The following is a 12,071-nucleotide window of genomic DNA, read 5'->3' on the forward strand; positions in this document are numbered from 1 at the left end:
TCAGCCTTGCATACATAAATACTGTGGACAAGAGCAGTATGAATCTTCTTTCTTTGATATCAGGAGATCAAAGGGTTCCCACAGACACATTGCTTTGTCATATTGATATTATGGGACAGCTAGCTTGTGCATGAAGTTTTGTGCATAATGAGACTTAATAAGCGTAAAGAGCTACCCCTGCATTTCTCTATTTGACCGTATCTGCTTATTTAATTTTCCTGATGGTAGAAAGCCATGGCTGTCAGAACAGGCAGTAGGTTTGGATATCTCAGCACTCTGATCCTTTCATCACGTCACTACAATGGCATTGGGTGAAACATGGGTCACAGGGGAAAAGTATTGATAAAAGATTCACTCTATCTCATTTCTTTCTCGCTATATTATTGAGTCATCATCCTTTAAACTGCTCACTATTTATGATGTGCACAAAATACATAATTAATTGTCCAATTCAACACCACTAGCACTGTGGCCTCTGACAGGTTTTCATTTATTTAAATGTGTTTTTCTTTCTTGGGATTTATGATGTTGCTTAAGAAAATTAATTTGGTCAAATTCCCCCAGAGGTTCAAGGGGGCAAACCACTTTTTCATTTGCACTGAAGTTCTTGTTATTGGATTTGAAATTTTCTTTTTAACAAAGAATTAATTTGCATACATTAGAAGTTAGCCAGTTCTAAAATCAAGAAGCTGGAAAAATACACTGATAAATATTCCAATGTATTTCTACATTTCTCTGCATTTCAAATGAGGTCGAGATACCCACTGCCTAAATTTTGATGTGATTACCCTCCCCTTTCCTGCAGCAGAGATCTAGAAAAACATTATGAACCAGAGAAGCTGGATGCTCTTTCTTTACTGGAAGCAATATCCACCTGCACAATGGAAGGAAGACTGTCTTCTCACACTTTGGGCTGTGATACTGGAAAGAACTGTTTTTCTTACCTAGCACAGCATAATAAAACAGGTTTCACAGAGACAAAGAATATTATAACTATGCAGAACGTACAGCTAATATAAGTGTATGTGTATATATATCTGTTGAAAGCATATTATGTTTAACATAAATGCTGTTATCAGTTAAGCAAATTGGCCTGAAATGATCTAAACTACTTCCTATGCAGCTAAAAAAACCTGCCAACAGGAGGCAGGTTCTGACTATGATGGCTGTAAGGATGAAAATGCTGCAAACAGAAATCATTCTTAATATGTATTTGCTGACAGTGGGGAAAAGGCCCTTGCAGATGGAACTGTGACTTCGCACATGGTGGGCAGTTACAGGTTCGGGACTCTGACATACAGAAATATAATTTCTGTACTTTTGCAGGTAAAACAGATACATCTTGTTTCAGAGATCTTTTCAAAATAACAGCAGACTGTGGAGAGGAGAGGGGCACTACAAATAATAGTAAATAGATATAGTCAGATATTAATCATGGCTGTAGTAATATCTCAACTCCTTCTGTGTATTCCCTTTAATTAAATAAATTAATCATTTCAGGTGTTTTTCTGACTCTTTTATGTACTTTATTCCCTTGAATAATTCAGTGATATGCACAAATATGCATGAAACTTTTAATTTAACAATTTCAAACTTCTGTTGTTCTCACCAATCCTCTACAGTCTGTAAAGTATTCAAATGATCATCTGCAAGTACTTAGAAATGTGGAAAAAATCTACAATCCACTGGCTACAACTACCAAATAAAGTAGAAATTAATCTCAATAATTTGTTTTTGATTATTTTTCTCTCAAAGACTAAATGTAAGCTGTTTCTAAGACCTAGAACTCTGTAAAAGAATCCAGATGGGAAGGACCTTTCTCAGCACAATAACATAAAAAGCAGAAAAATGGGATGTGTGCATCTAGGTACATTACTATGATTAATCTAGCTGGTCAAAATGGTGAAGTCATCAAAATCAGTTGCTAGCTGATACCATTGTATAAGGCTGTGTGGGTGGCAGAGAGGTGTTGCATCTAAAATGGATTTGTTTGCATTTTTTATACCCTCTGTTCTATACATGGTCTTCAGAAACTGCATGACTAGCTGCAGATGCAACAGGGAATGCTTCAGAAACAGTGAGAAATCAGTAAAGGAAGATGTGTGTCGATGATGGGGCATTATGTACTGATGTGCTCTGCCTGTAACCTTGCAGCAGAATTATTGCTATCTGCTAAACCTACACATTTATCATTGCAAAGTTCTACAGTCTCGACATTGTCATAGCAAATTGGCAATAGTCAAAATCAACCTTACATTAAACAAAGCCAAGTCCTGTCTTGTTAAATGTTGATAGAGTCTGCTGTTAAAAAAAAGAAAAATAAATTTTTTCTAAAAGTAGCAAAAAGCATTAGCCAAAATATAATCTTAATGGTTTAGGTAAACTTTTCCTGGAATATTGACAGCCAGAACTAAGCCCTGCTCTTGATGAAGATAATGACAAATGAAGTGGATTAAATGGGGACATCGGAATATATCCCTCAGTTTTCTGAGAGCTGCTTATACCATCTGCTTATTAATTCTTACCCTCAGGACTTATTCTCAGGCTACAGCTTGTGAGCAGATTCAAACAAGTGAAATTTTATGGTGAAAAGTCAACCTGCTAGAGGGTATGATTTTTGTTATTCCCTCCAAAATCTGAGCCCAAGATTCTCTTGAACTCCTCAAAAGTTAGAGCCCTTTTCTGTGAAAGAGAAAAATGTTTATAAGTACCACTTTCTTATTGTTGTGTGATTCTAGCCTGATTCAACTTTGCTTGAGATGTAGTTCAAGTCCATCTGTAAAATGATAGTACCAGTGATGTGTAGTTACTACACAGCACCATTCAGATTAGCTCGGTTTTATTTTGTATCAAGAAAGGATGGCATCCAGAAACCAAGTTCTGGAGATGGTTTTCTCAGTGTTTTCAATACTTTGGCACTGCCAGGAAAAAAACAGTAGAAGGGCATCTATACAGAGACTCAAGGTCCTTACAAGGTTTTATTTGCATTACAACACTGTAATAATGACGAATTTAAGGTGGCTACAATGCATTTATCATAGCCACTGTCAGAGGACTGGAGAAATGAGATAGGACTCAACCCCTGTCCATATAAAACATTACCCTGAAACACAGGGCACTTTGTTCCCGTGATGATAGTGCTTGTCAGATAACATTGATGAAGCTTTAAAATTATTGTGCCCTGAAGTACATTTCATTGTAGCTATGGAGTTTAAGATGAACAAAGGTCTTGCCTTGTTTTCAAAGAAACGCATTCAGAATTGCTTAAAACACCAAACCTTTAGCAAATCATTACTATACCAAAGTCAGACTATGATGTCTAATCAGACTAGTCATAATATACCCGCTAAAACAGCAGCTTCTCTGCTGGCTCAATAATGCACTCTTTAGGCCTAAGTAGGCTAACTTCTACCACCCTTCTCTACCTACAGAGCTGAAATAGGCTGTTAGAAAAGGTAACAGATGACGCTGCAAATGGGAGCTCCTCCATTTTCTGTTTAGAGCACAGCCAGTCATTTCACTATTGCAGCATCAAAACATGAATGTATGACAAATGTAATAGGAATGATTCATGGTATGCCATCTCTCCTGGGGTAGGGCAGTTTCAACTACTTGGCTTCTCAGGAGTACACCTTAAGGCAGTGCCCTGTCATAAACAGTTATGTCAAATGCTGTGACTTACCAGGAAAAATGAGGAGGAAAGCAAGCAAACAAACAAAACATGAAACACTAAACTGTTTTATCTTCTGAGTTCTGTAGCGCATAGTATTTTAATGCCCAGTCAGCACATCTTGCTTTTCTTCACCACAACAGCACTGAAAACTATGTGATCAGCTATTCAGCAGGACACCATAGGCCATAGCTCTTTTTTATTCCTATTCAGGTTAAGAGTAAATTGAAGACTGGTAATTCTATAGATGAATGGCAGGAAAGCAGTATCTTGATTTTTGCAAGGTGCCAAAAGCCCCAAGCAATGGCCTCCCAAGTATCCAGCTCACGGTCATCAGGAAGAACTCATGGGAATGCCGATGAAAACCTGGCAGTACCAAGAATTTGTGCCATGCACTTCAGGATATTAAGGTGTTCTAATATCTCATAAATAAGCAAACACAAAGCTGACCAACACAAATGAAAAAAATCCCCCCAAGATATTTTGGGTCAGAGTCCAGGGAGGAAAAGCTTTTTGTTCTCAACATTTAAACTGAGGCACAACATTCTAGCCCTGAATTTCCACCACCACATTTAGGATCCTAAAGAAACTAATTTTTTAATCACATTTTCAATACGGAAGTAACTGCCTGAGAATAATTGCCCATCTGCCTTGTTGGTGCAATTGCGAATAATGAGGGCTGACTTTCACATCCTGCTGCTATGGAAATGGTAAACATTTTCAAAGTTTTAAGGCTCGTTTGCATTATTCAGAAGTTTCCTCAATATATTCATAGATCCACATTTGAATGGACCACAGCTATTTATTGAAATAATCAAACAAATATTTGCTTTAAAATGCAGTCTTGCTCTTGATTTATTGTATTCATTAAATGCTGTCTGCCTTGCAGTGACAGCAGCAAAACCAGCACACATCAGTATTATTTTTCTTTGTCTGTGTGTGCATGTGTGTGTGTGCGTATGAGTTGAATCTGACCACTGACAATTTATCTGAAGGTGAATAAGTTAATTCATATTGATATATGACCTTATTTATGCTTTTGATGTTGTCTGCCTGCCTAGATAGAAGTGGTTTTTATAATAATTCATTATATTCTGCCTAAAGTATAAAATAAAATCTCACAAGACTACTAAAACTGCTTCACATAAAATGGAGGAGTAAAAATTACTTTGTCTTATTTAACCTTGACTGTATCCTATTGACTACACATGCATGCTCTAGAACACATTAAGGCCTCTTCCAGGTAGAATTAGTTCTTAGATTAAAAAAATACTAAAGACACTCACTGACATATGCAGGTTAACCTGCCTCATTACGGTAACTTATACTCAATATTCTTAACTGCTGTGGCTGTTGTTGATCCCAACTGAGTCTTATGGTTAAAGGCGAATTCATTACACGACAGTAGATTTAAATACTGATAAGAAATTAGAGACTTTCTGTCCTCAGAAAGCAGAAGTTCTGAAATCAAATTTAAGGTGAGTAACAAGAAATGTGACTTCACTAGTAACTCAATTCATGCTAGTCTTGGACTGTTTTAAATGAGTGACAGATGATTAATAAAATTACAATCACTGTGATGACTTCTTTTCTCATTACTTTCCACTTACACATCTATAGCTGGATATGCTTTCATTTTTGGAAAACAGAAATGTGGGCACAATGCAGCATTTCCTTAGTCTTTGCCAGGAATATTTAATTGCGATTTTCAGATGCAAAACTTAGCTGCAAAGAAAATATACAGCTAGACAGAAAACTTGAATCCCTCTGTTTCTCTGTTTTCCATGTGAATGGTCATTCACTGAAGCCAAGGTACAGACCTCTGCTGTTGGCAGATTGTAGTCCATTCCATGCCCTCTAATTAATCCCAGACTGTATTCCTATTCCTTTCCTTTGCATGATAAATTGACTTTCCTTTTTGCTGAAGGCACCTGGGTTTTGCTGTTGCAAACATACATGCTGCCTGTGTTTTATATGGCCATATGCTCATGATGATAACAGAAACTCCTAGGATTGGCTTTAATACTATCTGTGGCACCTGACCAAATTTCATAAGGAATGATACTGAAGGAAGTCAGAGCTGCAAAACTTGGGAGACTCCACAAGTTTGCTGCACATATGAGTGAAGTGCAAGGGAGAGCTTAATGCTAGCAAAAATGCTGAGCAAAGATCTTTGATATTGAAGAGGGTAGACTTCAAGCTTAGAAAGACTGCACCCAGTCAAAACACAATACTAGCTAAACTAAATACCTCATATGCAGGAAAGAAACCTAAACAGTAGGGTATTATGGAAAAAAGACCAAGTTAAAAGGAAAATCATATCTGAAGGCAGATTTCTCTTTCAACCTTGAGCTGATTCTTGTCCTTAAAGGAAAGAAAAATCCCTTAAGCTTAACATACAAACACTCTGTGCAGGACTAAGTATAAATAAGATACAATGCTTCTTTGGAGTTTATTATATACAGCAGCTATGCGCCTCTTGCTTCTGAAGAAATTCAGTTAAAGCTTATTGGCATCCTTAATCACATCAATGCTCATTTCGATTTCTTCATATAGTAACTCTTAAAAAGTTTACAGGAAAAAAAATTGCTCTTTGATAATGAAATAAAAAACAAATAAAGACAATGGGGATTTAAAAGGGTAAATACCTGTCCCCAATTGATTATACACTGATGACAAAGTGAAAACTTGAAGATATGTTTGAACCAGACGTTTGTTCTAGAGTTGTTCAACCATCAGAAAAAGAATGTCTCCTGAATATTTACAAAATGAGGATGGATGAAAGAGTATTAAAGCTACACTAAACCTTTTACCTCCTCTTCTAAATAAGAGTCCCAGCACTTGCAGGCAGGGCTGCCACTGAAGCCATAGATTCATATTTTCATCACAGGCATGGGCGCACACGTTAGCGAAGAGTAGTGTGATTTCTGCAAGAAATCATACTTGGAAGCTATCAGGGAATTCATGGTTTTCATAGGGCAAAGGTTTGGAAAACAACTAAACTGTAATTCAAATTTTGGAACAAAAACTGCATCAGAAACAAAATCTAAACCGTGATCTTCTAGGGCTGGCTTTCAGGAAAGCATCAAAAACCTCTGAAGTGTTATGAACTGTATGTTCCTTTTAAGCCACTAAAACCAGCTGACAACTGTGCAGGGAAACACTGTGTCTCAGTTTTCATGCAAGCAAAGGTTTAGAGGGGTGAAGTGGGACTGTTACTGCTTTCAATTTACGGTTAATGCAGAAAGAGGTTTGGGCTATGTGGAAGGCAGTCTTTGAAGTAGAAAACAAAAGCAAGCTGGGACATAATTTTTAAGAAATCCTCTGGTAGTCCTGATTCAAAAGCCGATTACAACTAACAGACCATTCAGTGTCAAACCTAGAAACAGTCATATGAAAAAATAAGGTTGGAAGCACATACTAGTAACTAAAGTAAACAGAAAAGAAACCCCAAAGTATATAGTTTTGGAGCCTATACATTCTTAACTCTCTTCTAACATTGCTACGGGATGCCACTATGCGTAACATGTCAGTAACAGAAATACCAAGGGTAGAAAACTTTAATTTTTAAAACCCAATTAACCTAATTTAACCTAAATCTATGCTACTGCTCAGAAAAGTAAGGATACATTTCCCTTTTTTTAGGAAATCTCCCAAGAGTATTAAAAAACCAACCAAACAAAAATCAAACCAACAAACTACAAAATTATGATCCTGATAGTCTGCTGTCCTGAAACCCATTTGGCAAATGATGGAAAACCCATGGGTGACCATGAAGAGCTCAGCCCCTCGTCTTTACACTTAGGTGCTTGCTTCTGCACCCTAATCTCTTCTGATAAATTAAGATACCTCAAAAACCCGGAAACAGGATTTTCTTAGGTAGAAAGCCACAAACAAAAAATTCTAATACATGTTTCATGGCAATTGCTCTGTCATATTGTACAGCCTATTTTTCTGTTGATTTAATTATTCATAGCATAAGATGAACTGTCTCTTAGGATCCAGTAATAGTTAGTGATAAGCTTGAGAGAGAAACAAACGTTTCTGAGGAGGCCAAAAATCTGAAAGTGTTATTGCTTCTAATAAAAATCTGAAAAAGCTTCTATGGTGAAATCATTTCCTGAAGATTGGCCCGGGATGAGTGACTTCCGCAGTTTCTGAAATAAAGCCTATTCTTCCAGCTTCTGCAAAGACTATGTGCCCACTTCCCAGCAACTTAAAGCAAGGACAGTCTTCATAATAACTGCAGTTCTGAGGGAACTGCTGGAGTGCTTCACCTGACATGGATGAAAGGCACAAACCACTCACTGCAGCAAAGAGCCAAATTTCAAGGGCTGTAGTCTGCTAAGTACACACAGATGCTTATTACAATTCAGAACTTAGTCGGTGTAACCTAAATGAGTTTCACTTTGAATGCAAATGCACTTTTGAATGTAATCTTAAAATGGTGTCATGAGTATAGATGTGAAAGTCAAGCATAGCCTAAGCACATTATTCATTATCAATTATTCTATTGCTTCACTATCTTTTCTTTGTATTAAATTCTTTACCAAGTATAATACATTGTGCTATAAACTTTCAGATTTAACTCTCAATAAGATTCTCCTGCCAGATTTCTATACATGACTGTTGTTACCAGGCACCATTTATTATATAGTGGCATGCAAGGTGATTATATAAGGAAGCAATCATAAGTATTTGACATGTTAGTAAACGCAAGATGATAGAACTGAGTGTTATAAGGTGTTGCCACATAGCGAGAGCATTTGTGATGCCAGGCGGTGTTTGTGTAGCTAGTATGATTGGCTTGTTTTCCACAGCGCACATACATGTGCAGGGTGATATGCCATACTGGATAGGTCTAGGATTTTATATTCATTTGTTCAGTAGAGGGCCTGATTCTGCAACTCCTGCTACAGAGTTCAGCCTTGCTCTGTACCCCTTCCCAGTACACAGGGCATTGAAGACACCCTTAGTGACATCTGACTTTCATTTATAACTTCAAGAGTTCTCTTCAGCTAGAAACACATGGGCTAGCTTGTGAAAAGAAAGTAGAGTTTTCCACTGTTTGGTGCTTTCAGCTTTTTATTGCTAGCATTTTTTAATTTATATTCCAAATTTTCCTTATGACAAAGGATGCCAAGAGGACCCTTGCTGAGTTTCCATCCAAGATGAAGACAAAACAACTCTACTGCTAGAGGGTGGCAACTGGCCACCTTCACTCGGTTTCTCACACTATTTGAAAACACAGCTTTTAAGTTAACTTGGTCCTTTCTCTATTCAGGATGTGTCCAGCAACCAGCAGTTCACATAAAAATGACTTGGATGTCTCAATTCTTTGCTCTTTGCCTGAATGCAGTCAGGTCTCAGGCGCATCCGCACAGAGACCCACAGTGACTTGCTGTTCCTGGAGGGGAACGTTACAGAATGTGATCAAAGCACAAGTTAGTGAAGAGCGGTAACTATTTTCTTAGGATGGCTGTAACACTTCTGTAAGAGGAGTTAGACCTGCAGGAAAATAAACAAAATTTCTTTTGAGGGCTTTACAATGGAGGTAACACCAAAAATAGCTACTGCACATCTTCCATCAGTGAAGGAAGAAGACTTGGAGGAATTTATGTACCAGCACAACATCTGTAGATGAAAAGGTTCAAATGACCTTAGAAATACCCTAAATGTCTTGTTGTATATTGTCTGAAAGTTTCCCATCTAATATTCTAATTACCTGGGGTTTTCTCCCCATTAAACAGCATATTTCATTTTAGTGTGTATATATATAGGAGTGGAAAGGATGGGTCAAGTGGGCTAGTGGGTCAAGAGGTGGACACAATCGAACCTTTTTTTTCCCCTCCTATTAAATAATCCCAGTCTTGGAGTTTGCTTACTGACTCTACCAAACCTCTGATGTATAAAAAAGCAGTATAATTGAAGTTAAGGGCTTGCATAATACTTTTTCTAAAGATATAAGATATAGCTATGAACATGCTGCTTACTTGTAATACCTGCTGTGATCTGAAGTCTGGCTGCAGCTTGTCAACAGGATGAACACAAGACAGAGTTGTCTATTCGCACATGACAGCTGTGAAAAAGAGATTATAAAACCCCACCAGCTTTATAGAATGGAAGGTTTAAATGATACAGGAAAGATGACATTAAAAAGAGATTTTTGTCACAAGGAAATAGTCTGCATGAATATCATACCTTTGTCTAATTTCTTATTAGTATGTATATTACCTCAAAACTTTTCAAAGACTTGACATTTTAATGGGTTTGGGTTCATTGCCCAGATTAAGGCTAATCTCTCTCCATTATATATTTAAAGTGGGATTTGTGGCTTTGGCTGCATGACTCCTATTGAAGTTAATGGGAGTCAGTAGGCCAAATCCTCACAAGCTCTTTTGAGAGTTTTCTCCCCGTGTGTTTAAATCTTCTAAATAGATGAACCTGAGCCTAATAAATAGTTAAATAAACAAAATCCACTTTGCTATTTTGACTAATAAATCAGGCTTCCAATTACACCTGATAAGACTTACAAGACTGTTGAAACAAGATCAGTTAAAAAAAAACTGGCCTTAATTTTATGACTGTAGGACTGCAACGACTCTCAAGGAATAATAAGGGATTTCCCCTGAACTACAAGCTCATTGCAGCTGGTTTAAACATATAAAAGTTAGAGCTTGTCAGGAATGCTTTTTTTTTTTTCCTAATAAATAGCCACATTTTTTAAACTTACATCTTTCTTTTCTAAGCATATTTTAATTCCAACAAAAAAATATTAAATATCCAGAATGCAATTTCTACAGGAATGGGATAAAATTTGAAAAACTTCCATTCTCTCCAGAATACAGAGCAGAAAGTAGCTTGATGATTATGTGAGGGATAAAATTTCTGATCTCCAATGTTTTAAAAAAAAAATATATATCAGGTAACCTAATAGAAACAACAAATGTCAAGGAAAAAAGGTCTCATGGCAATGGTGATCTTCTGGAGTTGTTAGGGTGAAAAAACTTTATTAATTATCAAATTTATAGATTTGGAAAATGAACCATTTTCACCCATATCTCATTGATGATGTTCCAAAACAGAGTAAAAAATTTAGCAAATAGCCCTGAGAGCAACAAAACCCTGCTCATCATGTGTATCAACTTGACTTCATCCTTGGCCAAAATTCAGTAACTCTATCAAGCCTTCTGGATAATATGTCAGTGGAAGTCAAGTAAATCTCTTTCCTGGTGGTGCAAATAAATAAGTTTAGTGACTAGAGGAGTATTCACCACATCAAGGAGAAAGGGAAGGAGGGGAGCAGGGTAATAGCTGTCCTAGAAAACCTAGTTGTTCAGTAACTCAGTTCTTTCCCACTGTGCCATGGCATTCAGGAGCCTCAAGAGGAAAAGGTTTCACTCTGTTGTGGAAATAGTTAAGTAAAATATTAACTACCATAGATTCTCAAAGTCATGCCTCTCAGTGGCACATCAGAAATAGAACTGTGGCATCCTTGCAAAGGAATGGCAAAAGTCAACTAGGACACGGTCTGGACATTATCTGTAGGATTATGGAAAACCTTGCAACATCTTATAACAAGCCCTAAATGAGTTTGCTATGGAAATCAGGACTCTTTAATGAAGGTACCTTTAAGGAGATGGATTTGTTTATTCTATCATGTCAGTCACTTTGATAATGGAAAGCCAGCTGACATATTCTGTAGATCCAGAATTGCATATCATCAGAAGTACATGCTTGTATTGGGAGAGACAATGGCAGATACAACAGGCTACCTAAGGCAAATTGTACATGACAGCTCTCTAGTGTTCTGACATTTCTGTCTGAGTGAGGAGTGGAGGAACAGCTCACTGGAGTATATGAAAACAACTGTCTTGGTTAATAGATTCAGTTGTGTCCACATTATGATAGTTTATTGTAATTTTATGTATGTTATGTATTTCCATTCTTCTTCTCAACATGATGCCCAGGCCATTATGAGCGATTTGTGTTGATTTGGTATTAATACATACTGTATGTGATCACCCCACTGCCTCTGGGGATAAAGGTGTAAAGTGCTGGTTAACATTCTTTCAGACATTTTTCATTGCTTCTTTACTGTGCATAATCTTTACTGACCCCCACACTAATTTCATTTTAGAATCTGCCTGAAGGGAATAGCTAGAGGTGTGAAATATCTGGAGGAGGATAATATGACACCTTATTATGAAGCAGCAGTTTGAAAGTTGTCAGCTTGGTCCTTGGTTTAAAAAAATACAGCACCATACTATAGTTGTATTTTGAACAGATGGACCTAGTCACAGCATGAAACTGAGAGGCAACCCCATACAGATTTAATACATGTGATCCCTCTCCAGATCTATGCATATTATTATTGTTATCACTCCCATTTTCATTCTAT

This window comes from Phalacrocorax carbo, chromosome 1 (assembly GCF_963921805.1).
Source record: "Phalacrocorax carbo chromosome 1, bPhaCar2.1, whole genome shotgun sequence".
In the NCBI taxonomy this organism is placed as follows: Eukaryota; Metazoa; Chordata; class Aves; order Suliformes; family Phalacrocoracidae; genus Phalacrocorax; species Phalacrocorax carbo.